The 26,722-nt window shown below is 45.4% G+C and overlaps 1 protein-coding gene across 3 annotated transcripts in view; it reads left to right on the top strand.

Annotated features, from left to right (window-relative positions):
• The first annotated feature begins 3,589 nt into the window (after positions 1–3,589).
• Positions 3,590–26,722, top strand: part of DDX60 (DExD/H-box helicase 60) — a 460,164-nt gene continuing 437,031 nt past the window's right edge. For all 3 annotated transcript variants that reach the window (XM_040418645.1, XM_040418646.1, XM_040418644.1), the window contains exon 1: positions 3,590–3,673. The gene's annotated coding sequence lies outside the window, so the exon portion shown is untranslated. The remainder of the gene's footprint in view (positions 3,674–26,722) is intronic.

Here is a 26,722-nt window from a genome sequence, read left to right as displayed (position 1 = left end):
GAACGCACGGTCCATGACGTCACATCCGGCCGTCACGGCCGGAAGTCGACTATGCGACGTGCGTTCCACAGTGGAACGCACGCCCTCTATACAATCGCTACCAGCTGTAGTCTCTACCGGTATGAAGAGGGGGCTGTTTGGATACCCTAGCCCTTACACAGGGGCTATCAATTATCGTTTAATAGGAGGGGCTGACTATAAGAGGGGGCAGTCCACTGAGGCTTACTGTTGGACCCTGGGAGGAGTGACTTCTATCTGTCATGGGAGAATGAGTCGTCCGTAGGCACCAACAGTAAGTAACCTTCGGTTAACACATTGATACATATGGGGCATGTTACTGTGTTTCTAAATGGGACATACGCTTTATCATATGCTTTTGTTGTATAGGGGACGCAAGATGAACAGTCTCTTTACCCTAAGCGACTGTCTAATTTGAGTCAGGACGTACTATAAGGTATGCATATTCCCCCTGTCTAGGCTACACTATCAGGGTCCTATTTAGCACATCTCTCTATTTATCGGCCATTACATTGTGTTTCAGCTTACCGTTGCCAGTTATATCTATGAACACTGGACTCTGTGAACACCATTGGTCTATGTGAATATTATCTTTAAGGCTAACCAGGGCCTTGTTTGAGAGACTGTACTTGGCTGTATATATGTATTGAATTTCCTCTGGACACAGTGAGTGACTCTCTTTAATAGGGCCTTTGCTGGTGGTGGTCCATCACGTAATTTATTTTGGTGTTTGGATGTTGATCTATGCATATATACATCTGTATATTTCCATCTCTCTCTTTTTTACAGATATCCATTCTGGCTCTACCACGCCAAAAATACGTGCCTCTTACATCAAGACCCTTGGTGTATGTCCCTCCCTCCTTTTCTCCCAGTAAGGCCATCTGGTCCAATCTTTTAACTGCACTATTGACCGTCATGTGACACCATTGTCTGCCGAACGGGTGTATCGCGGTTGTCCCAATATTTCATTGGGCCTCCCTCCGTTCGATATTTGTCAATTTAGCTATCTATCCTAATCCATTTACCCCCTGATGATCCCACACCGTGGGGGGAACGCGTTGGGGTTGAGCACAGAATTTTCTGTGTGATCATAGTTATCGTCTTAGGTGTCGTGTATTGTTTTATGTAGTCGGTTGCACCGTGTACCTCTTGGTATTATATACCATCAGGTCTGTATACACTGTGCATATTGTTATATTTGATCCCTTCTGTCCATGCCTGCACCAGTCCACCATTAGACTACCCAGCCCACACACAATAGGGCCAACTAGGAGCTGCCAGATAGGTTCGAGGACGGGGGGTCTCCACCTTCAGGAGTCGCCCCTGGGCAGAGGGCCTAGTTTGAGGTATTGTAATTAGGGTTATCCAATTCCCCATTCTTATTAGTATCTTGGTGGACGGTTATATGTATGGACACTATAGGACAAATTGATTGTTGCAAGAGTAATATTAAAGTTTATCTTTCTGTAAGGGTTATGTTGTAGCTGGACCATAAATTCTTACCTTCAACCCACTATTTAGATGTGTATCCATTAAGGCTGAATCTAGATATACAGGGAGATTCACAATATTCTGTAATAACTTCTGCTAGGATGAAGCAATCTGAACAAAACAATGTGCAACGTGCTCCTCGGTATGTGGAGCTTCGAATAAACCCGCATTGGAGTGGATGAGGTAGGAGCCAGGCTGCCGATGCGACATTTAACCTCCGTTCGGAACTTCTGGGTGTATTCCCCTGTACAACTTCACTCATTCACTTGACTTCTCATCAGGATGGTGGTGTATAGTAATTTCATAGGGCCTTTGGCCACCACGGTCTCCGTATGATATCTGACACCACCAGACTTCTTCCTTTGGGGTATGCCCAAAAGAAAAATCTATTGGATCAAGCCCAGGACTGTGAAAGATTTGAAGGAAAACATCCACTGTGAAATTGCTGCTATCCCACCCGATATGCTTGCCTATACGTTCAGGAACGTGGACCTCCACCAATCTGTTATAGATGACTTATCCTGTGGATAGATCATCAATGTCAGAAACCGGACAACCCCTTTAAAGCACAGAAAATACATTAACCCAAATGGAAAACCCTTTACAGTGGTTGTCTGAGGCACTGCACCTACACGTCTTTGCAATATATATGCTGCAAGCTCCAATATTCTCACATGGTGTGAGGATGATTATGATGAGTTTATGTTTGCAATTGTCTTTATGTAAGATCAGATTTGTTTCTCCCATGTTTTTTGGGTAAAAACCAAAGAAATTATTACTAGTATAACTATGTGTACGTTTAGTCCCTAGAGGTATACTAAGCACATCTTCCTATTTCACGCACAGTAATATTAGACTGACAAAGGTTGCTGTTAAATCTTATGATTTGCCGAAGTTCGCCAAGAAATTCGATTAGTTCCAAATTAATTAATCACAAATCTCTATAAATCAGGTACACCCAGGCCACTCTGCCTAATCATATTCCTCCCACTTGGTGGGTCCAATCTCAGTGTGAAGGCTTGGAACTTAACCCTTTCCCGACTGTCGACAGAAAATTTACGTTAGCAGCGGGGCATTTAAAAATGGCGCCCGCTGGCACTTCCAGCAGGCGCCATGGCTGCCGGGTGTCTGCTGTTTTAAAGGTCATACACCCGGCACTAATGTCCGCGACCGGTGCTAATGCTGGTCGCGGACGTCTAACCCTTCAGATGCCGTGGTCATCCAAGCATGTTCGCAGCAGCCCCTATCCTCCTGTGTGATGGTACCAGAGATGGTACACAGCATTGAGACAGGAAAGCAATAAAATTGAGGGATTCACAACAGGAATGATCATAATCCTATGTGGATTCCTCCATAAGGTCCGGGATCCCTCCATACTATGAACCTAATGGTATTTCACTTTTAAAATAATTAGGATTAAAACCAGATGCAGAACATGGTGGATGGATAAAACGTGGCCGCTAGATTATTGCAGCAACACTGTCCCTTGTGCATGAGCCCTTGCCACATCTCTCCCTATGCGCAGCTCACAGGAGAATGGCAGAGACCAAGCGGGATGAGGGTTTTATAGGACCATGATATCACAGGGGATGGCTACCTGCAGATTGGCTGGCTGCACGTCATTATGGGTGATCTCGAGTTACCGGGCTTCTTACTTTCACTTTGTCACACATGCAGACACCATTTTAGGAAAACCTGATTTGTTACCACAAAGCGCGAGGAAATTCGGAATGGTTGCGAATCGAAGTTTTCCTGAACTCCGCACCAAATTCGAATGCTTTGCTTCGCTCAACACTACTTATGACTGTCATCATGAGACTGTTGCTGGTGTTGACACAACAAGATAAAATATAAATAAACAACATTTCATTGTATTGTACATTGTATCACATTGTATTGTACAGTGACAATAAAGTCATCTTATCTTATCTTATAAAAACAACATAATACAATAAGAAGATAAATTGAAATTTAGTCAGAAACAGAAACCATGTCTGCTTTTCTACAAGCCTGAGAAACGAAACTGAACTTCTCCCCTGTTATGCAGCACGCCTCCTTTCCAGCACAATATATTAGACAGCAGAGAGCTGAGGCGCACATTGACCGACCAGAAGGAGCAGACTTGACAGCTTTCAACGTAATAGCTGCTTGGATACGTCAGGTAAGTGCAAGCCACTTGGACAACCCCTTCTGAAAAACTGATTGTCAGGGTTTTTAGGCTGCCTGCACATGAGTTCGGGTGAACACTTATAAGATCTGCATGAGTTTGAGTTTGGATTTATGTGCTTCTCTGTACAATGTTTACACCAAAATCCACAATTTTCTAGTTGCAGTTTTTGGTGTGGATTTGATGCAGTTTTGCAGCAGATTTCACCCTTCATTGGAAACAAACGTATTTTCTTTCCGTGTCTGCTCCGTTTGTTTTGCGGACCGTATGCGGAACCATTCATTTCAATGGGTCTGCAAAAAACAGAAGTTACTCCGTGTGTATTCCATTTCTGTATGTCCGTATTTCCGTTCCGCAAAAAGTCAGCATTAGGCCTCCTGCACACGACAGTATTTTTTCACGGTCCGCAAAATGGGGTTCCGTTGGTCCGTGATCCGTGACCGTTTTTTCGTCCGTGGGTCTTCCTTGATTTTTGGAGGATCCACAGACATGAAAAATGAAAAAAAAATCTAAGTCAAGTTTGCCATTGAAATGATAGGAAAAAACGGACACGGATCACGGACACGGATCACGGACACGGATGACAATCTTGTGTGCATCCGTGATTTTTCACGGACCCATTGACTTGAATGGGTCCGTGAACCGTTGGCCGTGAAAAAAATAGGACAGGTCATATTTTTTTCACGGCCAGGAAACACGGATCACGGATGCGGCTGCAAAACGGTGCATTTTCCGATTTTTCCACGGACCCATTGAAAGTCAATGGGTCCGCGAAAAAAAACGGAAAACGGCACAACGGCCACGGGTGCACACAACGGTCGTGTGCAGGAGGCCTTATGGACAAGGATAGGACTGTTCTATTAGTGGCCAGCTGCTCTGGACCGCAAAATACATACGGTCGTGTGCATCACCGTTTAGCTTTCCATTCTTCTGATCCGTCAGAAGAGAGAGAATAAAAAAAAAAATGGATCCTGTAAAAAAAATAACAGATCCTGTTGCATCAGTTAGGGCTCATTCACATGACCATGGTTTTGGTCCGCATCCGAGCCGCATGCGGCTCGTGTGCGGACCCATTCACTTCAATGGGGCTGCAAAAGATGCGGACAGCACTCCGTGTATAATGGGCCTCCTGTTCCACTCCGCAAATTGCGGAAGGCACACGGGCAGCATCCATGTTTTGCGGATCCACAATTTGCGGACTGCAAAACACGACACGGTCGTGTGAACAAGCCCTTATGCATAGGATTGCAAAGGATCTGTTTTTTACAGGATCCAGTAAAAAAAACGGATCCTGTTGCATCAGTAGTCATCCGTTTGAGCCATTTCCATCTGAGATCCGTTTTTTTAGATGGAAACAAAAGTACTGTATGCAGGACAATTTTTCCGTCTAAAAAAAAAACGCATCTCAGATGGAAATGGCTCAAACGGATGACTACTGATGCAACAGGATCCGTTTTTTTTACTGAATCCTGTTTTTTTTCCTCTCAGATCAGAAGAACTGAAAGCTAAACGGTGATGTGAATGCACCCTAAAACCGCTAACATAACTGACATGCTGCAGATTTGGAAATCCGCAATGCAGGTCAATTTCTGCACGGAAAAATCTGCAAACTGTACAAATACAATTTGCTGGTACTCTGCTTTTTACTTAGCGTTTTGTGACCCATAAATGTATTTGGCTACTTTCACACTGGCGTTTTGGCTTTCCGTTTGTGAGATCCGTTCAGGGCTCTGACAAGCGGTCCAAAACGGATCAGTTTTGTCCTAATGCATTCTGAATGGAAAAGGATCCGCTCAGAATGCATCAGTTCAGTCTCCGATCAGTCTCCATTCCGTTTTGGAGGCGCACACCAAAATGTGCGCCTCCAAAGTGCGTCCAAAGTGCGTCCGTCTGACGAAACTGATCCAAACGGATCTGTCCTGACACACAATGTAAGTCAATGGGGACGGATACGTTTTCTATGACACAATTTGGCACAATAGAAAACGGATCCATCCTCCCTAGACTTTGGTGCTCAAGACAGATCCGTCTTGGCTATGTTACAGATAATACAAACGGATCCGTTCTGAACGGATGCAGGCGGTTGTATTATCTGAATGGATCCGTCTGTGAAGATCCATGATGGATCCGTACCAAACGCGAGTGTGAAAGTAGCCTTAAATTTACAATATGAGTCGTTACGGATGCAGTATATTTAGGGTTGCAACCTTTAAAAAAATAAAAGACCACCCAAGTTGACACAGGTTAAAATGTGTGTTGTTTTAGGGGGGTGGCTTCACTAAAGTGGTATTTGACACCAGTGGTTTGTTCATACTTGATGTTTTGTGCTTTTTTCTTTTTTTTGAGAAACAACCACAAAGCCAGGAAAATGAGCCTATACCTACTGTATTTTAGTGCTGCCCTTTGTGCCATGCAGCCCTATGCAGGAGCCCAGCTTGCCTTGGTTTGTTATATAAAACTAAATTAACATGATTGTTTCTTGGCGACAGTCATTCAGAGAAATGTCTTTTCTGACTGTCAGAACCTTTTTCATAGGTATATAAAAAGAAATAAATAGATTCCTTTCTAGTGGTAATTGCTATGTCTATTACTGTAGCACAGGGATCAGCAACCTCCGGCACTGCAGGTGTTGTGAAACTACATTTCCCATCATGCACACTTGCTTGGCTGTTCTCTGAACTCCCACAGAAGTGAAAGAAGCATGCTGGGAGTTGTAGTTTCACAACAGCTGTAGTGCCGGAGGTTGCTGATCCCTGCTGTAGCATGTAATCAGTATTGCTAGAGAAGTGCTTTAAATATTGTGTAGTAAAGATAGGATATGGACACGAAAAACTGTGTAAGGGCTCATTCACACGACCGTATGTGTTTTGCAGTCCGCAAAAAAAACGGATCCGCAAAAAATATGGAACAGAACAGCTGGCCCCTAATACAACATCCTATCCTTGTCCATAATGCAGACATTAATAGGATATGTTCTATTATTTTTGAGGAACGGAAATACGGAAACGGAATGCACACGGAGTAACTTCGGGTTTTAAATAAATGGTTCCACCTACGGTATGCAAAAAAAAAAAAGAAAAGGACATGGAAAGAAAATACATTCGTGTGCCTGAGCCCTAAAGCTGCTTTTACATCACCATTTCATTTTCCATTCTTCTGCTCCATCAGAAGAACAGGGGAAAGCGTTTTTTAGAAGGGAAAAAAAAAAATCCTGCATGCAGTACTTTTTTCCATCTTAAAAAAACGGATCTCAGACAGAAATGGCTAAAATGGATGCAAAATGTGCATGGAGGATGCACAGGATCCATTTTTTTTTACTGAATCCTGTTTATTTTTTGTGTTCTTCTGACGTATCTGAAAAAATGGAAAATGAAACGGTGATGTGAATCCAGCCTTAGATGGAAACTTTATTGATGTTTGGATGTGGGGGGTACAAGTATTTGGTGTGACTTATTTGATGCCGTGATCTGGATACTGGTAAACGTCTGAGTCATACAAAATCACAGGTCTAATTGTCAATCAATGTAAACCTCAAAGCATACTAATCATTGTCAAATGTAAGGGTTCAAAGTTTCTCTTGTCACTGGCTGACCAAGGTTCAAATTCTTCAACTTGTGCAACCATAGATCCTTCCCCTGCTTCTTTCTACTTTGGCCCCCTAATTCCATGCTCGTGATCACTCTACTTTCTCCCCAATTACCATCTGAGCGGCGCTATTGCCAAAGATAGGAGGAACCATAGACAAGAGCAGACAAAAATGAAAACAGGACACATTGGGTAGAATATCTCTCCCAGTATCTCCCGAATTACAAGCAACCTATTAACATCCTATATTAAAGAAGCACTCTGCAGTGTCCTGAAATACACTGCGAAGCCCTGGCAGTGTTAATCTCACTGTATTATGTGCATGTACCACATATCCCATAAGGTTGTATAGGGATGGAAGGTGCCATGTGGCTAGACAGGGCAGCCTCCACCCTTCCTCTGGAGTTTATGGCTGTCTGATGTGGAGAAAACACCTCAGAGCCGCAAGGAGCAGCTCCTGTAGAGAAATCCAATTCCCCTACAGACTACCAGCAGTGGATGTACCCGCCCTTTAAGGGAGAAGACAGTGTCGGACTGGGGTACCGAGGGCCCACCAGTAAAATTTATTTTGGGGGCCCACCATATGGATTCATTCAAATATAATAAATAATCTAACACATTTTTCTTTATATGTACATAGACCGGTTGAGGTGCTGTACATTGAATATATGTATGAAGTGCAGTAAGTCTAATGTGTTATGTGCCACTTGTGCAGGGGGTGCCAGAGTAGGGGCCCACTTTGCTCAGGGGCCCACCGGGGGATTCTCCTGTACCCCTGTGGGCCAGTCCAAGCCTGGGAGAAGATCTACAGAAGGTTTAGCTGACACAAAGGGATTGCAGACCACTTTAGCAAGGAAGCTAATTGCCACTCATCTGGCTATAGACTCCTTTACATGTAGAGTCGCCACTTGGTTCACCCCCAAAAGCTGGAAACTGTAGCCATGCCCATGACACAACTAAGTCACGACCTCGATTTAGCTAAGCCACAAACCCCGTTGCCGAAGGAAAAAAAAAAAAAGTATGGGAAGATCATCAGGTGACCTGCAGGTGCTTCTCTCCCCCTCCGTCAGCCATAGAGTAACTGGTCTGCTGGCTCTAGTGACTGACTGGGGGTGAGAGAAGACTGTCAGTCAGTTTGTGTTGGGAGCTCACGCTCAGATAGCACAAAGCTACTGTATGAAAGTGAGCTAATGAAAAGGAGGACATCCTTGCGTCCGAAAAGTACGACCTCAGGAAGTGCAGTGGAGGACAACCACGGTGACTACTACAAATCTCATCTACTCTACCATTCCTATCCTCTCCACCTCCACACCAGGCATGCTGCATGACGCAAAACTTGTCATGGCAACAGGGACCCTGTCTTACACCATAAAACCTCAACATCAAGGGCACCTCGACAGCATCAGGCAGAACTCCAGAAGCAGAGAGTGCCCTGAAGGGAAGAACTGGTGTGCCCTTCCCTTCACTGTATGCCGGCCCAGGAAGCTTCAGTTCAGCTTGAGTTCAGGCCCCAAAGCAGCCACTTCCCTGGATGGAAATGGAGAAGGAGGTGGAGGAGGCAGATAAGTGCCTGGTGTGGAAACCAGAATGAAACAAATGTGGAGGTGACAGTAGGACCTGTCCTTAGTGCTGCAGTTCTGCAAAACATTGACCCAATGGGCCATGAAAGACATTTACTGTCCCTGCCTATAACAGCTGCTCCAGGTGTCCACGGTGTCGTACATCTTGCTGCACAATGGGATTTGCAAGGAGCATCCCATGTTCTCCACCTCGTGAGAATACAAGGCAGGTATGGCATTTTGGGAGAAATAATGTCAGCTAGGTATCTTCCAGCGAAGCTGATCACACTACATCAGTTCCCTAAAGGCAGAAGACTCTACTAAATGGTATGGCAGAGATGGCACCACCAGCAACTTGGCCAGGTGGGAGAGGTATTCCCATCTCACCACTTTCATCTCCTGCTGTCTAATTTTGCTCTTCCTTGTTCTGCAGCTCTGAAGCAATGTTGGCAGTACTTTTCCATTTTTATCACATGATATGGGCGCGCTCGATACTACTACAGAAACTAGTAATGTCAGTACTGTATGAGATGCTATAAGGGTTATGAAAAGAAGGGCTTTGCGTGTGTAGTTTGGAGGGGGTATGGAGAAGTGATGCTGCACATCACCAGCGTTATCTGCAGCCCAGGCAGCGTCCAATTCAGTGCTTATGGATGTGACAGCTCAGGAGACCTGAGCAGAAGGAATGCTTCAGACTTAGGCTACTTTCACATTAGCGTTTTTTGAGGATCCGTCATGGATCTGCAAAAACGCTTCCGTTACAATAATACAACTGCATGCATCAGTCATGAACGGATCAGGTTGTATTATGTATTCTATAGCCATGACGGATCCGTCATGAACACCATTGAAAGTCATTGGGGGACGGATCCATTTTCTATTGTGTCAGAGAAAACGGATCCCTTCCCATTGACTTACATTGTGGATCTGTCTTGCTCCGCACCACATGGCGAACAGAAAAACGCTGTAGGCAGCGTTTTGCTGTCCGCCTCCAGAGCAGAATGGTGACTGAACGGAGGAAAACTGATGCATTCTGAGCGGATCCTTTTCCATTCAGAATGCATTAGGGCAAAACTGATCCGTTTTGGACCGTTTCTGAGAGCCCATGACGGATCTCAGAAACGGAGAGCTAAAACTCTAGTGTCAAAGCAGTGGCGACTCTAGGAACAATATATGGGGGGGGGGGGCGCACATAAGATACCACAGTCAAAAATGGGGGGGCACTAATAATTTTCACCACTTAATCATACTACTGAAAAAAAACTAAATAAGTATATATAAATAAGATTACAAAATACGAGAGTATTGCGGTATGCAGGGATACCTTTTTATTGTAATAACCTTATACTTTCAAGACAAGCTTTCAGGACTTTTGTCTCCGCTCCAAAATCATCTTCTGAGCGGAAACCTAACGGACCCCATTATAGTCTATGGGGGTCTATGAGGTCCGTAGGCTCTGTTCGGCTCAGTTATGAGCCGAATCCGTCCTTTCCATTTTCCTGCTCCTATAACGGAGCAGGACAATGGAAAGGCTGAACGCTGATGTGAACATAGCCTAAAGAAGACCAATGAACAGAAGTTCACAGGCTTATTCACAAAAGGGTGAAGAAGAGTTTCGAGAAGGGAACAATCTAGGACCAGTGATGGTAAGTTCGCGGTGTTTGCCATCGAACACATGCGGGCTGCCATCTTTAGTAAGGTAGACTCACCTGTCCGGTGATGAACAGGTAAGCCCTTACCTGTGCCTGTGCCGCGAGCCGGTCTGAAATCAAATGCGCTCACTGGGGAGCAGGCAGTTTCGAGAACAGCCCTATGAAGGCCCCCGGCGGCTGTTCTCGGAACTGCCTGCTCCCGGTGACCGCATTTGATTTCAGACTGGCTCGCGGCACAGGCACAGGTAAGGGCTTACCTGTGCATTGCCGGACGGTGAGTCTATCTTACTAAAGATGTCAGCCCGCATGTGTTCACTGGTGAACACTGCGAACTGACCATCACTGTCTAGGACAACATAACTGAATAGGAAAGTGAGCTGAATTGGAGAATTTTTTTCAAATCAGTTATGTTGTCCTATATTGTTCACTTCTCCTGACTTCTCTAAACTCTTCACCCTCTTGTGAAATAACCCTGTGGGTGTTGTTGGTGTGTGCAACTGATGCTACTTATTCTGCTTGTAACGCTGAATGCGGCGTTCAGGGGTGCGTATAACGCATAGTGCGGCGGTCAGGGGTGCGTGTAACTCAGGGTGCGCTGGTCAGGGGTGCTTGTAACACAAGGTTCCCTTGTCAGGGGTGCATGTAACGCAGGGGGCGCTGGTCAGGGGTGCATGTAATGCAGGGTGCGCTGGTCAGGGGTGCATGTAATGCAGGGGGCGCTGGTCAGGCATGAATGTAACACAGGGGTTAGGGGTGCAGGGGGCGCTGGTCAGGCATGAATGTAACACAGGGGTCAGGGGTGCCGGGATGTGTGTAATGCAGGGGGCGCTTGTCAGGGGTGCATGTAACTCAGGGTGCGCTGGTCAGGGGTGCTTGTAGCGCAAGGTGCACTAGTCAGGGGTGCATGTAATGCAGGGGGCGCTGGTCAGGCATGAATGTAACACAGGGGTCAGGGGTGCATGTAACGCAGGGGGCGCTGGTCAGGGGTGCATGTAATGCAGGGGCGCTGGTCAGGGGTGCATGTAACGCAGGGGGCGCTGGTCAGGGGTGCATCGCAGATAGAAAAGGTACTTACAGTTCCGATGTGCTCTGTCCTCGTGCCTTCTTCCTCTAGGCGTGTTGGCAGGGGGAGGGGCACGCAACAATGTTCCCTGCTCTGTATTTGACCTGAGTGCCACTGTTGCTACTACTGCCACCACTTTGGCTAGAGATGTCACTATTATCACCACCATCAACTCAGCTATGCAGGGGATCCTCCCCCTTCCCACCTCCTCATGGCAGTATAATCGCTGATTGCTCTCACACCTCATCAACAGAGAGACACTCTTGACTATCCTCTGTAGCTTGTGGTGGGTTTTTGTTACCTTTTTTTTTGAAAAAAGGAAACGCCCAACTAGGATGGTGCAGTGAAGACAAAGAGGATGCAACTGAAAGACTTCTCTGGGGTTGCAAGCAGGAGCAGGATGAATGCTGTGACCTCTGGCTTCAAAGCACAGTGTCAGACTCAGAGGTAACCTCTACATTGTCCTGCTGTGACTGAGAAGAGAAGTGAGCCATCCAGTCCACAATCTCATCATCTTTGTCCTCAATAATAATGTTGCAAAATGTATTTGAACTATGTAATTTGCGTTTAATATCACTGGTTCAAAAATGACATTTTTATACTGTGAAACATAGGATTACTTGGGGATGATGGTGTTCTGATCTGAAGAATGAGGGTCACGGGTTAAAGGGTAAAGAGTCGGTTTAGGAAATGTGATAAGCCTGCCTAAAAAGCTAAGGAAGTTGGTATTTAACCTGGTTGTCCTCTGCATTGCATTCTGGAAAGCTGGTGCAGCTCAATAAAAGTCTTGAAGATGGGAATAAGAGGTTGAATTATGGAGGATGTTAATCCGTTGGCAGAATGGAGTTCGGGAGTAGGGTGGTAAAAGGAAATGAGGGAGGATATGTATCTTCTCTGCTTCTTAAAGCAGATTTTGGGTAAGTAATAATAGAGTGAGACACAGTTATATTTGCACTTGCTCAGTATTTCCTCTGAAAAGCAGAGAAGATGCTGTTTCCGAAGCAGCCGACTCATCACACCAGGAATTCCTCACACACACAAAGGAGCAAGATTGAGCAAGTGAGACACAGAAAGGCTGCTCAATAGAAACAGCAGGTGGTGCCAGTCTCATATTATTCTTAGAATAACTACAAATATAAGCATTTCTTTAAATACTTGTAATACAAGAAAGTTTATTATAATGTGCTGGATTTAGCATTAAACAATATTCCATAATCCCTTTTGTGGGGAAGTGATAAACACAATCTCTTATCTAAGAAGGAAGGTGAATAATTTCTAAAGGCAGAGACGCACATTTTTCATTTAAGACAGGATTTGAGACAAGAGTAAATATAGGATAATACAGGCACTCTCACATCCAAGAATTCATCAAGGCAATTGTAAAAAAATTTAGGACTTTATTCACAAATTGATCAAATCATACATAATTCATCGGTAAAAATCATAAAAATTGGGGGTGCAATTCTCCACCCGGCTCGGAGACACAATAGTGTAGTCCAGGACAAGTGAATGCGAATACCACCATATGCAATATCCGTTTAAGATCATAAATGTACAAACATGAAAACGCATCTGATCATAAAAAAAAGTCATAATAAAATGCGTTTTCTTGTTTGTAAATTTATGATCTTAAATGGATATTGCTCAATAGGATTATATCTAAGAAGGTATTGAGGAAATCTATATCTTATATGAACTTATGTTATTTATTATGTTAAGCATATACAGGTGAAACTCGAAAAATTAGAATATCGTGCAAAAGTCCATTTGTTTCAGTAATGCAAATAAAAGGAATTGCATTAATGCAGCTTAAAATTAGAATTTTGTGAAAAGGTTCAATATTCTAAGCTAATTAGTCCATACCCCCTAAGCAAAGGATACCTTGTGACTTTGGGGTTTCATAAACTGTAAGCAATAATCATCCAAATTATAACAAATAAAGGCTTGAAATAGCTCGCTTTGCATGTAATGAGTCTATCTCCTATGTTAGTTTCACCTTTTAAGTTGCATTACTGAAATAAATGAATTTTGCACAATATTAAAATTCTTCGAGTTTCACCTGTATATCCGTCCAGGAATCCATCTCAATGTGTCATGAGACCTTTGGAATATGTTGTCCCACCCATATTTTGGGTATAAAAAGCAGGAAGCAGGGACTGCGAATAGGAGCCACTGAGGAAGGAGCTTGTTGCTCCGAAATACATTTGGTACTATAAGCAGCCCCAAAAGACCCCTGACTGAGCTGCACTGGATGACCGGTGAATACAGAAATAATTCTGTTGAAGAAACTTGGACAACTCTAAGCGATACAAGCGCACCTCCACCAACTTTCAAGGGAGAGTCTTATTCCGGTGGGACGCCACATGGGACGCCAAGGAGCAGCGCACGCCAGCAGCAGCAGGGAGAGTTGGGAGGCAGAGTCCCGGAGACTGAGACCATCGCGGTACATGCGGTAACATACGCTGTGCTACTGGACGCCCTATAAGCATCAGCTCTGATCATTTTGCTGACCTCATCCGCAACCTTTATTTTTGGGATATATAATGCAATACTGACATTTAATAACAATATTTGAACTGATACATTGAGTAACACTGTGGACAATTTATGAATTCAGAAATTAACAACAATTATGGATCCAAATTGACTACTCAATCGTGATATTTGCATATTTCTACTAATACACACTTCTTGCAGTTATTTACAATTATCTTTTTATTTTAGGGTGGGCTTCCTATTTTTAGGGTAGGATTTATGTTATATGTACCCAGCTAGGACCCTTTGGGTTGCTTGCATACGGTGGTGTTCGCCTTCACCTGCCCTGGACTACACTATTGTGTCTCCGGGCTGGGTGGAGAATTGCACCCCGTGTGCATGACCCCCAATTTTAATGATTTTTATTGATGAATTATGTATGATTTGATCAATTTGTGAATAAAGTCCTCTATTTTTTTTTACAATTGCCTTGATACATTCTTGGATGTGAGAGTGCCTGTATTATCCTATGTTTACTCCTGTTTTGATTACAGACTAGGGGGCAGTCTGCATACAGTGCACCTATTTCTATAGACCAATAAGGATGAGCCACCATACATAGAGAAATTACAGGATTTGAGACAAGTCTAATTTGAAACAGGCGAGTGAGATTTACAAAGAGTCACATGTTATTGATAAATTTGTTGCAAATATAGATTTGAAACTTTTCCACTCTGCACCTATAAAAAGTGTCCAAATTAGTGTCACGGCCTATGGTGTGTTTAGTGACACTTTCCTTCACTTGTGGTTGCCCGTGGCAACGTGTGGTGTTGTGTGCATGTGGTGGCAGGTGGAGTGTGTGCTTGTTTGTGCTTTTCCCCTTTAAGTAGCTTTCATCCCTTGCCTGGTATTGGAAGGGTTAATTCCCTTCCTAGTGTGTGAACACTGGGTGTATCTGTGTGTGGGTGTGGCTACTTGGGGCTATTTAGCTCCTAGTGGATGCCAGTAGCTGAGGGGTACTCCAGCCATGGTGTTTGCTGGAGTCATCTTCCTGGTATCATTCCATCTGTCCAGTGAAGGCCACCCTTGTGGTCATACTGTCACGGCTGAGAGTGGGGGAAACCCTCAGCCGTGCGGTGTCAATATGAAGGATAGCTGCTAGGCCAGGACAGGAATCAGGGAGCAGGTCACCTCCTATCACATCCCTAATTCTGACCCTGTCTCCTAGCCGTATGAGCCAACCCTGATGGTAGGAGGGCTCATACTCTGGAACCTAAGATCCCTACTAGCCCTCAGGGTTGGCTCATACGGCTAGGAGACAGGGTCAGAATTAGGGATGTGATAGGAGGTGACCTGCTCCCTGATTCCTGTCCTGGCCTAGCAGCTATCCTTCATATTGACACCGCACGGCTGAGGGTTTCCCCCACTCTCAGCCGTGACAATTAGACCATAACACTTCTACACAGATATAACACATTATGGAGGTGATCCGCAACACATGGCCAACCTCTAAGGCCTAGTTCACACGAACGTTTTTTTTGCGAGTGTACGGGCCGTCTTTTTGTGTGCCGTATACGGTCCGTAAACGGAACCATTCATTTCAATGGTTCCGCATTAAAAACGTAATGTGTTCCGTAAGCATTCCGTTTCCATATTTCCGTTTTTCCGTTCCGTTGAAAGATAGAACATGTCCTATTATTGCCCGCAAATCACGTTCCGTGGCTCCATTCAAGTCAATGGGTCCGCAAAAAAAAGGAACACATACGGAAATGCATCCGTATGTCTTCCGTATCCATTCCGTTTTTGCGGAACCGTCTATTGAAAATGTTATGTCCCGCCCAATTTTTTCTATGTAATTACTGTATACTGTATATGCCATACGGAAAAACGGAACGGAAAAACGGAACAGAAGAGGAAACACAACGGAAACAAAAAATGGAACAACGGATCCGTGAAAAATGGACCGCAAAAAACTATAAAAGCCATACGTTCGTGTGAACTAGGCCTTAGCTGAGTTTCTTTCTGCAAAAATGGGAAGCCTAGAAAACTGTGCCACAACATCAAATCGAACACTACTTGCTTGGGTAAGGGGGGGGGGGCAGTCACATCATTTGCTGTGGGCCCTATTGCCATGTCAAAAAACACCCATACTATTAAAATATAAAAATATTTATCCCAAAGGGCGAATGGCGTAACAGAAAAACAAAAACAAAATGACTGATTCACAATTTTTTCGATTCACTTACCCCAAAAAATTTAATAAAATGTGATCAAAAAGTCACACACACTCCAAAATAGTATCAATAAGAACTACAGATCGTCCCAAAACAATGAGCCCCCACACAGCTCAGTAGATACAACTATTAAAAAGTTATAGGGGTCAGAATATGGCAATGCTAAAAAAAAAAAAAAAAATTGTTAAAAGTTTTGATTAAAACACAAAAAACCTCTACAAATGTTGTATCTTTTTTTTTTATTGTACTGACCCTGAGAATGAAGGGCACAGGTCAGTTTTGACTTATAGGGAATGCCGTAGGGAAAAAACTTGTAAAACCCAAACCATTTGGAATTTTTTTCCCGCTTACCACTACATTGTATTAAATAGGGCCATTAAAAAGTATGACTTGTCCCACAAAAACAAGCCTGTGAATGGAAAAATAAAAAAGTTATGGCTCCATGAAAACAGAAAAACTTCCAGTATTCAAGGGGTTAATATACCTTACAAACAAGCATTCTGTCTAGTGTTGATCGAGCACCAAAGTGCTCGGGTGCTCTGGTGCTCCAGAAGAACACTTTAGGATGCTCGGGTGCTCTACATAGCACCAGAGCACAATGGAAGTCAATGGGAGAACCAAAGCATTAAACCAGGCACCCCCTGCTCTGAAGAGGGGAGGGTGTCTGGTTCACAGGCAAAGGTCAGAAATTGATGGAAACACCACTGAAATGGTTCGGGAACAGCATGGGGAGGATGTCTGGATGCATCTTGGACTCCCATGTCGCTGCTGGGAACGATGTTGTCAGAATAGTACGCCACTTTTACAGACTGACAATAATACGCACAAAACCGAGGATAAAATCGATTTTAGAGGAAAAATTGTTAGGAAACATTCTTTCCTGTATATTTACTTGTATATAAAGTGCAGTGCTGCCAAAAATTACAAGGAAGAGGCAGGCACTCCGATACAACCTGTATATCACATAAAGGAGGGCCTCATTCACATTGTGGTACAATTGTTCAGGTAGTGGGACTCCTACACTCATAAAGCCTATGCACTAAGTGAAAGGGCTGCCAAAAATTACAAGGAACCGGCACTCCAATACACCCTTTATTACACATAAAGGAGGGTATCATACACACCCTTGAAAAATTATGATTGATGGCCTGCTGGTGACCCTCAAAAACATTAGGAGCAATGGCCTGCTGGTGACCCTCTAAAACATTATTAGCGGGGGGCCTACTGCTGATATGACCATCTAAAACATTAGGGGCGAGGGCCTGCTGGTGAGCCTCAAAAACATTAGGAGCAATGGCCTGCTGGTGACCCTCTAAAACATTATTAGTGGGGGCCTACTGCTGATATGACCATCTAAAACATTAGGGGTGAGGGTCTGCTGCTGAGCTGACCCTCTAAAACATTAGGAGCGAGGGCAGCCTAATAAGCATGTTGATATGATGCAGGAGGAGGACGAGAAAAGGAAGATTGCACCATATACCCTTTTTTGTGGTGGAAGGGGTGCATGGGAATACAGTGTATTCAATACACCATAAAAGCCACATTTAAAGTGCCTTTATGTTCAGCCGCTTTCCTCTGGTGGAGTAGAGAAGTCAGGGGCAATCCAGGCCTTGTCAGCATTTTCAGTTGACAGGCGGATGCGCTTATCAGTTATCATGCCCCCAGCAACACTAGATACCCACTCAGACAAAACGCTGGCGGCAGGGCAGGCCAGCACCTCCAAGGCGTAGAGCTCCAGTTTGTGCCATGTGTCCAGCTTGGACACCCAATAATTGTAAGGCACAGAAGGATCACTGAGGACGCTGACACGGTATGCTACGTACTCCTTCACCATCTTCCAAAACTTTTCCCTCCTTGTGACACTAGGCTGTGCATCAGGGTGAGGGTGCTGTTGTGGTGCCATGAAACTGTCCCAGGCCTTGGAGAGTGTTGCCCTGCCTCTGTTGGAACTGCTGTGTGTTCTTCTCATTTCCCCTCCTCGGTTGCCCAAGGAACTACGGTACGTACTCTGCCGCCAGCGTTGTCAGCTGAAAATTTTTGGAGCAATTTTTCCACAAGGACCTTCTGTTATTGCGCCATTTTTCTAGTCCTCTCTACCACAGGAATGAGAGATGAGAAGTTTTCTTTGGGGTCGGGAAGGGTGAACAACCAGCAATCAGTGTTAGCCAAAATGCGTATAACGCGAGGGTCAAGGGAAAGGCAGCATAACATAAAGTCAGCCATGTGTGCCAGAGTCCCAACAGACAAGACTTCGCTGTCCTCATCAGGAGGATGACTCTCAATCTCCTCATCCTCTTTCTCCTCTTCGGCCCATCGACGCTGAACAGATGGAATAAACCTGCTATGGGTACTACCCTCTGTAGCGGAGGCAACCGTCTCCTGCTCCTCCTCATCATCATCCATTTCGCGCTGAGAAGACGAACTGAGGGTGGTCTGGCTGTCACCCTATGTACTGTCTTCCCCCATTTCCACCTCTTCCACATGTAAAGCATCCGCCTTCATTGTGAGCAGTGAGCGTTTCAGTAGACACAGAAGTAGGATGGTTACGCTGATAATAGAGTTATCGCCGCTCACCATCTCTGTTGCGTAAAACCTCACAGAGGTCAGACATCCATGCCCACTCATCACTTGTGAAGAGCGGAAGCTGACTGGAAAGGCGATGACCATGTTGCAGCTGGTATTCCACTACTGCCCTCTGCTGCTCACAAAGCCTGGCCAATATGTGGAACGTGGAGTTCCAGCACATGCTCACGTCACACAACAGTCGGTGAGCTGGCAATTGCAAGTGCTGCTGCAGCGTTGACAGACCGGCGGCAGTTGTAGATGACTTTTTTGTAAATGGGCACACACGCGATGCACCTTCACCAGTAGCTCAGGTAAATTGGGTTAGGTTTTGAGAAACCGCTGAACCACTAAGTTGAACATGTAGGCTAGGCATGGTATGTGTGTGAGCTTGCCGAGCACCAAAGCCGCCACCAAGTTACAGCCATTATCAGACACAACCATGCCTGGTTCTAGGTTGAGTGGCTTATACCCTAGTCCCTTATACCCTGCCACAGCTCTGCGGCAGTGTGCTGTTTGTCACCTAAGCAAATTAGTTTCAGCACGGCCTGTTGTCGCCTCCCCACTGCAGTGCTACACTGCTTTCAGCTACTAACTGATGGCTGACTGGTGCTGCAAGATGAGAATTCAGAGGTGGAAGTGGAGGAGGAGGTGGAGGAGGAGAAGGGGGGGTTGCAGCCACTAATGTAGGTGGTGGCGTAAATCCTGATGGAAGTAGGGCCCGCAATCCTTGGCGTCGGTAGCACCTGTGTCATCCCAGGCTACAATTCACTCCCTCCACAATGTTCACCCAGTGTACCATCAGGGAAATGTAGCATCCCTGGCCAAAAGCACTTGTCCATGTGACAGTCGTTAAGTGGACCTTGCCAATAACTGTGTTGGTCAGGGCACGGGTGATGTTACAGGACACATGCTAATGTAAGGCAGGAATGGCATACTGGGAAAAATAGTCGCTGCTGGGGACTGAGTAACGAGGGACGCCCGCCGCCATCAAGCTGCGGAAAGCCTCAGTCTCCACAAGCCTAAATGGCAACATTTCCAGGGCCACCAATTTGGAAAGGTGCACATTTAGTGATACGGCCTGTGGGTGGGTGGCTGGGTATTTGCACTTTTGTTCAAAGGCCTGGGGTATGGACATCTGTATGCTGCACTGGGACACAGAAGTGGATGTGCTAGCTGATGGTGCTTGTGAAGGTCCAGGTGCAGGGTGGGAGGCATCCGGGCCTGCGTCTTGGACAGGGGATTGGCACGTAACACGGGGAGGAGGAGGCAGTGGTGTGACCAGCAGACACTGATTGTGGACCCAGGCGTTCGGCCCACCTATTAGGGTGCTTTGATGCCATGTGGTGGATCATGCTGGCGGTGTTGAGGTTGCTAGTGTTCATGTCCCTGCTCATTTTGGTACTGCACAGGTTGCAAATGACAATTCTTTTATCGTCTGCATTGTCCTCGAAAAAGCGCCAGACTGCGGAACACCTACCCCTTGGCAAGGGAGGTTTCCGAAAGAGGGTGCTCCGGGGAACAGTTGCGGGGCTTGTTTGGTGTGGCCCGCATTCTCCCTTTTGCCACCCCACTGCCTCTTCCAGCCTGTTGTGGTGCTGCAGATCCCTCCCCCTATGTACCGCTGTCCTCGCTTGGTTTGCCACCTTCCCAGGTTGGGTCAGTGATTTCATAGTCCACCACCTACTCTTCCACTTTCTCACTCTGGTCATCCTCCTGATTTGTTGATCTAACCACAACCTCAGTGATTGACAACTGTGTCTCATGCTCATCATCAACCTCTTGAGACAGTAATTGCCATTGACTTATTGCCAACTGTGTCTCATCATCATCCACCTCGTGAAACACTAATTGCCGTTCCCCACCATCATCTTCTTCTGACTGTGGATGCTCAAGAGTTTGGGAATCAGTGCACAACATCTCCTCATGTCCCTCTTCAAGCGGGCTTGGTGAGAGGCCCAAATCAAGGAATGGCGATGAAAAGAGCTCCTCGGAATATCCGAGTGTGAGATCACTTGTTTGTGCCAAGATTCTGCATGGTGGGAGGAAGGAGGATCAGGGTGAGGATTCTGTTGACCAGACTCTTGGCTGCTGAGACTGGACTTTGTGGAAGACAGGGTGGTGCTTAACCGACTGGAAGCATTATCTGCTGCAATCTAACCGACCACCTGGTTGTACTGGTGTGACTTCGAGAGTGGTGTCCTGCGCCGCCCTGCAAACTGGGACATGTAGCTACGTATCGTGGATAGTGTGTTTCTTGTGCTCTTGCAGCAGGCACAGTTTCACCGCGCCCAGGGCTAGGGCCTCTGCGTGCACCATCAGCAGCACGTCCACTTCCCTGTCCCTTACTGCTCGCCTTGAGCATATTAAATAGTATATATGCTTGCAAGTATGTCACACGTACAGTAGCGCAGGTTTTGTAAGTGTATGCGCAAATAAATTAGACTGAATGTCACAGATATTTAGGATGCGCAAACGTTATTTATAAGTTCCAGCTTTCTGCAACATCATCCGTAACATTATAAATCGCCATAACCGTCTTAAGCATGGATCCGGTTTCAGCCTTGATTGACCGCATGCAGGGTCTTTCACTGGAGGTAGCAGATCTCCGTAAAACTGTGTCTCAGTTTCAGGTGACCGGTTCTGCTGGCGTTCATGGAGTTTGTTCTGAGATCCTAAGATCTCGCTTCCTGATACGTTCTCCGGGGGTAGTGAGAATTTTGTTCGCTTTTCGCCTACTTCCCCATTCCTCTGGTGATGAGGAGCGTCTATTTCAGAGGTTTCTACCAAGACTGTGCCATTTTTTCTCTCTGAATTTTCGGATGTGTTTTCCGAAAGTGGTGTCCAGGAGTTGCCCCCTCACCGAGAGTACGACTGCCCTATTAATCTCATCCCAGGCGCCAAACTGTCAAAATCACGTTTATACAATCTCTCCCAACCTGAAAGAGTCGCTATGCGTACTTATATCTCTGAGAGCCTGAGAAAGGGACACATCCAACCCTCGAAGTCACCTGTTGCCGCTGTTTTTTTTTTTGTTAAGAAAAAAGATGGTTCTTTAAGACCTTGTCTGGATTTCAGGGAGCTGAACCGTATCACGATTCGTGACCCATATCCGCTTCCTCTGATCCCGGACCTGTTTAACCAGATTGTTGGGGCTAAGGTTTTTTCTAAGTTGGATTTAAGAGGAGCATACAACCTAGTCAGGGTCAGGGAAGGGGACGAATGGAAGACGGCCTTCAATACCCCTGAGGGTCATTTCGAGAATTTGGTTATGCCCTTTGGTTTGATGAATGCTCCGGCCGTCTTCCAACATTTTGTGAACATCATTTTTTATCATTTAATGGGGAAATTTGTACTGGTGTATCTAGATGACATTTTGATTTTTTCTCCTGATTTCAAGACTCATCGAGACCACCTACGTCAGGTCCTGCTGATTCTGCGGGAGAATAAATTGTAAGCTAAACTGGAAAAATGTGTGTTTGCGGTTCCGGAGATTAAATTTCTTGGTTTTCTTCTCTCCGCTTCTGGTTTTCACATGGACCCTGAGAAGGTCTGCGCTGTGCTTGATTGGGAGCTTCCTGAGAATCAGAAGGCGCTGATGCGGTTTTTGGGTTTTGCCAATTATTACAGAAAGTTCATTTTGAATTATTCCTCTGTTGTTAAGCCACTCACTGATATGACTAAAAAGGGGGTAGATTTTTCTTTGTGGTCGGTAGATGCGCTTAAAGACTTTTCTACTATCAAAGAGAGTTTTTCTTCCGCTCCCATTTTGGTACAACCTGATGTCTCTCTACCTTTTATTGTTGAGGTGGATGCTTCTGAGGTGGGTGTGGGTGCGGTCTTATCTCGGGGTCTCTCTCCGGCCAAATGGCGACCGTGTGCCTTTTTCTCAATGAAACTCTCCTCTGCAGAGAGAAATTACGATGTGGGAGATAGGGAGTTGTTGGCCATCAAATTAGCTTTTGAGGAATGGCACCATTGGTTAGAGGGAGCCAGACACCCTATTACCGTGTTTACAGACCATAAGAATCTGGCCTACTTGGAATCGGCCAAGCGTTTGAACCCGAGACAGGCCAGATGGTCTTTGTTGTTTTCTAGATTTAATTTTGTTGTTACGTTCCCCCCTGGGATTAAAAATGTGAAGGCGGATGCCCTGTCACGTTGTTTTTCGGGAGGGAGGAACTTTGAAGACCCGGGTCCCATTTTGGCTGAAGGGGTGGTCGTCTCTGCTCTTTATCCTGATTTGGAGGCAGAGGTTCAGGCAGCCCAGGCAGAGGCACCTGATCTTTGTCCTCCTGGGAGGTTGTTTGTGCCTCTCGCTTTACGACACAAGGTTTTTAAGGAGCACCACGATACTGTCCTTGCTGGGCACCCGGGGAGTAGAGCCACAGTGGATCTCATTGCTCAGAGATTCTGGTGGCTGGCTCTTTGTAAGACGGTTGAGGGTTTTGTGGCAGCCTGCGAGACCTGCGCTCGTGCCAAGGTCCCTCATTCACGGCCATCGGGTTCTCTCCTCCCGTTACCCATTCCTCCCTTCCCTTCCTTAGACGCATCTGTCCATGGACTTCATTATGGACCTGCCTCGTTCCTCGGGGAAGACTGTGATTCTGGTAGTAGTGGACCGTTTTAGCAAAATGGCGCATTTCATTCCCTTTCCTGGGTTACCCAATGCTAAGACGCTGGCGCAAGCATTTGTTGATCACATTGTTAAATTGCATGGCATTCCTTCAGACATCGTTTCTGATAGGGGCACGCAATTTGTTTCCAGATTCTGGAAGGCCTTCTGTTCTCGATTGGGGGTTCGGTTGTCGTTCTATTCTGCTTTTCACCCGCAGTCGAATGGTCAGACCGAACGCGTCAATCAGAATCTGGAGACATATCTGCACTGTTTTGTGGCAGAGAATCAGGAGGATTGGTGTTCTTTTTTTGTCCCTTGCTGAGTTTGCTTTAAATAACCGTCGCCAGGAGTCCTCTTTTTTGGTGCATATGGGTTTCATCCGCAGTTTGGGCCATTCTCTGTAGAGGGGTCTTCTGGTTTACCTGATGAGGAGAGATTTTCCTCGTCTTTGTCATTTATTTGGCAAAAGATTCAGGGTAATCTGAAGAGGATGAGTGAGAGATATAAGCATGTGGCGGATAAGAGACGTGTGCCTGGTCCGGACCTGAATGTGGGTGATCTGGTGTGGTTGTCTACAAAGAATATCAAACTGAAGGTTCTCTCCTGGAAGTTGGGTCCTAAGTTTATTGGGCCTTACAAGATCTTGTCCATCATCAATCCCGTTGCCTTCCGTCTTGATCTTCCTCAGACTTGGAAGATCCATAATGTTTTTCACAGGTCCCTATTAAAACCTTATGTCCAACCCACTGTACCCTCCTCTTTGCCTCCTCCTCCAATTGTTGTTGATGGTAATCTTGAATTTCAGGTCTCTAAGATTGTGGATTCTCGCATTATCCACGGTTCTCTCCAGTACCTCGTTCATTGGGAGGGTTATGGCCCTGAGGAGAGGATGTGGGTCCCAGTGGCGGACATTAAGGCCACTCGTCTCATCAGGGCTTTCCATAGGTCTCATCCTGAGAAGATGGGCTCTGAGTGTCCGGAGTCCACCCGTAGAGGGAGGGGTACTGTCATCGCCAGCTCTCTGAGAAGGTCTGGCAGACGTTCTTCTGTACCTCTTGCATGATGTTCTTTGTTTTGGTTTCACTTTGTCATCTCCTTTCCTTCTCCCAGCTGTCACCTATTTACACTAATTGCCTCCCTTTATATTCCCTCCCATACTGCCTCACTTTATGGTTTATACTACTTCCTGGATTGTGTTCACTGCTGGGGCTGCTGCTGCTGATTCCTCAAGATAAGTCTTTTTCCTTTATTTGTGTTTCCTTGCTGGCTTGATTGTAGGTGACCCTGACTCCGTCCGTATTAAGTGCCGGGAGCCGGTGGTCATGTCCCCTCACTATTATAGGGTTTTCAGTTGTCACATAGGATAAGGTACGTGGGCATGCAATCGTCTACCATAAAGATCTTTACATGGGCATAGCAGTCAGGGAGAGCTCTAGGGGCTTTATAGGGCTCACCCATATGCTCCTTAGTTTGGGATCAAGCCAGTCGGATGTTTATTTATAAGTTCCAGCTTTCTGCAACATCATCTGTGACAGATATTTAGGATGCGCAAACGTTATACAGGAGATGTAGCGCAGGTAATGTCACTGTCAGCAGCGGCCAAACAATTGCGCTCAATGTCACAGATATTTAGGATGCGCAAATGTAACACAACAGATGTAGCATAGGTTGTGTCACTGTGAGCAGCGGCCAAACAATTGCACGCAATTTAGCGCAGGTTGCGCTAATAATATATTTTGCAAAATTCGATACCCAAATAATAGAACTACGGCTCCAATTATAAGTACAAAAATTCTCTTTATTAAATAAACACAATCACATTGTCATAAAAACAGCAGTAAATAGGTATGTTATAGTGAGGAAAGACCCGAGGAGGACCGGGGGATCGACACACATGGGCTCACATAAGTTAGTAAAGAGCGTCACAACAAAGCCAGAAAAAGAAAAGAAAAGATAACTCTGGATGGTTGGATCCAATGAGAATATATATAGGCAGTGTTGAAAATAAAGACAAGCTCAGAAAAAATACTCAGTATTGGTGCGCCGGTCCCTGTGCGCCGGTCCCTCAGTCTCCTTGTCCCAACGCCTTTTCGCCAGCAACCTGGCTTCTTCCGGAAGACATCATTTTTTAACACTTTACCCTTTACCATTTTTTATTACTTTTTATTATTTGTTCGAATCATATACACTTTCTAGCCATAGGCAGGACAACTATACTCTAAAGGCAAAGAAATATGATAAAAACGCACCAGCATATAAAAAACGCAGGAGAACCGCTTCAAAAACGCAGCTGCGTTTTTATAGAAAATGAAAGCAACTCGACAAATTAACAAAAAGGTAAAAGAAAAAGATGCGTAGATGTGTATTAGAAATATTATCCCATCTAACATTGCTTCAGAAGTTTTATAACATTACTCCATTTCGGTCCTTATACCAGGCCATTTGAATCTTTGGGACCCTTTTCACTTTTTCTGGGTTTTTAGTGGATCAAGTCAGGAGTGGGTATAAAAGTGGAGAGTCAGACAGTACACATTACAGTCACTGAGGAAGAGGTTGCTACCTCGAAACGCGTCTGAAAACAAGCATCTAATGACTACCCACTAAAAACCCACTTCATCCTATTTGCACAACACGTTGGTTCCGGACCTCAATATATTGCAGCGGGAGAGGTATGATCACCTTATAAAAGTTATTTTGAAAAACAGCAGACTCTCCACATGTGACCGGGACAACATCACGTGAGACGCCAACCCACAGGCCAATCAATCGGATTCACATCACGTGACCGGGAGCACTTCTCGCGAGACGCCCAGGTACAGGCCAGTGGACCGCAGCCAGTATCGTCGATCTACCCCCGCAACATCACTCGGAGGCCGAGGACAAGTAGGGTGAGTGAATCACGATTACCAGGTGGGACGCCACCGGAATCGCCTTCAACTGCACATCACCCACAAACTGTCAGTTACCATATGTAATACATTTACGGGACAACTTGCCATCGTCTAGTGGAAAACTACAAACAATTGTAGGCACAAGCAGATCCACAGATTGCAAGCTAATAATCATCGCTTTCACTTGCGATTGTTCCAATAGCAATTGTTCAGCAATTTTCTACATCTAGGACACTAACCACTGTGCTTTGTGTGCTGCTGCTTTAACACAAACTGTTCAAGATACTGTTTTACTTGCTACAAATTAACTTATCTGCGATGAACTAGAACATTTGTGGCACATACCATTTGGCACCACCTAATCAACGTTTAATGGGAATACATTGCCTCTATATATAGATATT

Source organism: Bufo bufo, chromosome 2, assembly GCF_905171765.1.
Source record: "Bufo bufo chromosome 2, aBufBuf1.1, whole genome shotgun sequence".
NCBI lineage: Eukaryota > Metazoa > Chordata > Amphibia > Anura > Bufonidae > Bufo > Bufo bufo.
Note: the sequence above shows the minus strand (reverse complement) of the source record. Positions and strands in the feature narration are given on the sequence as shown.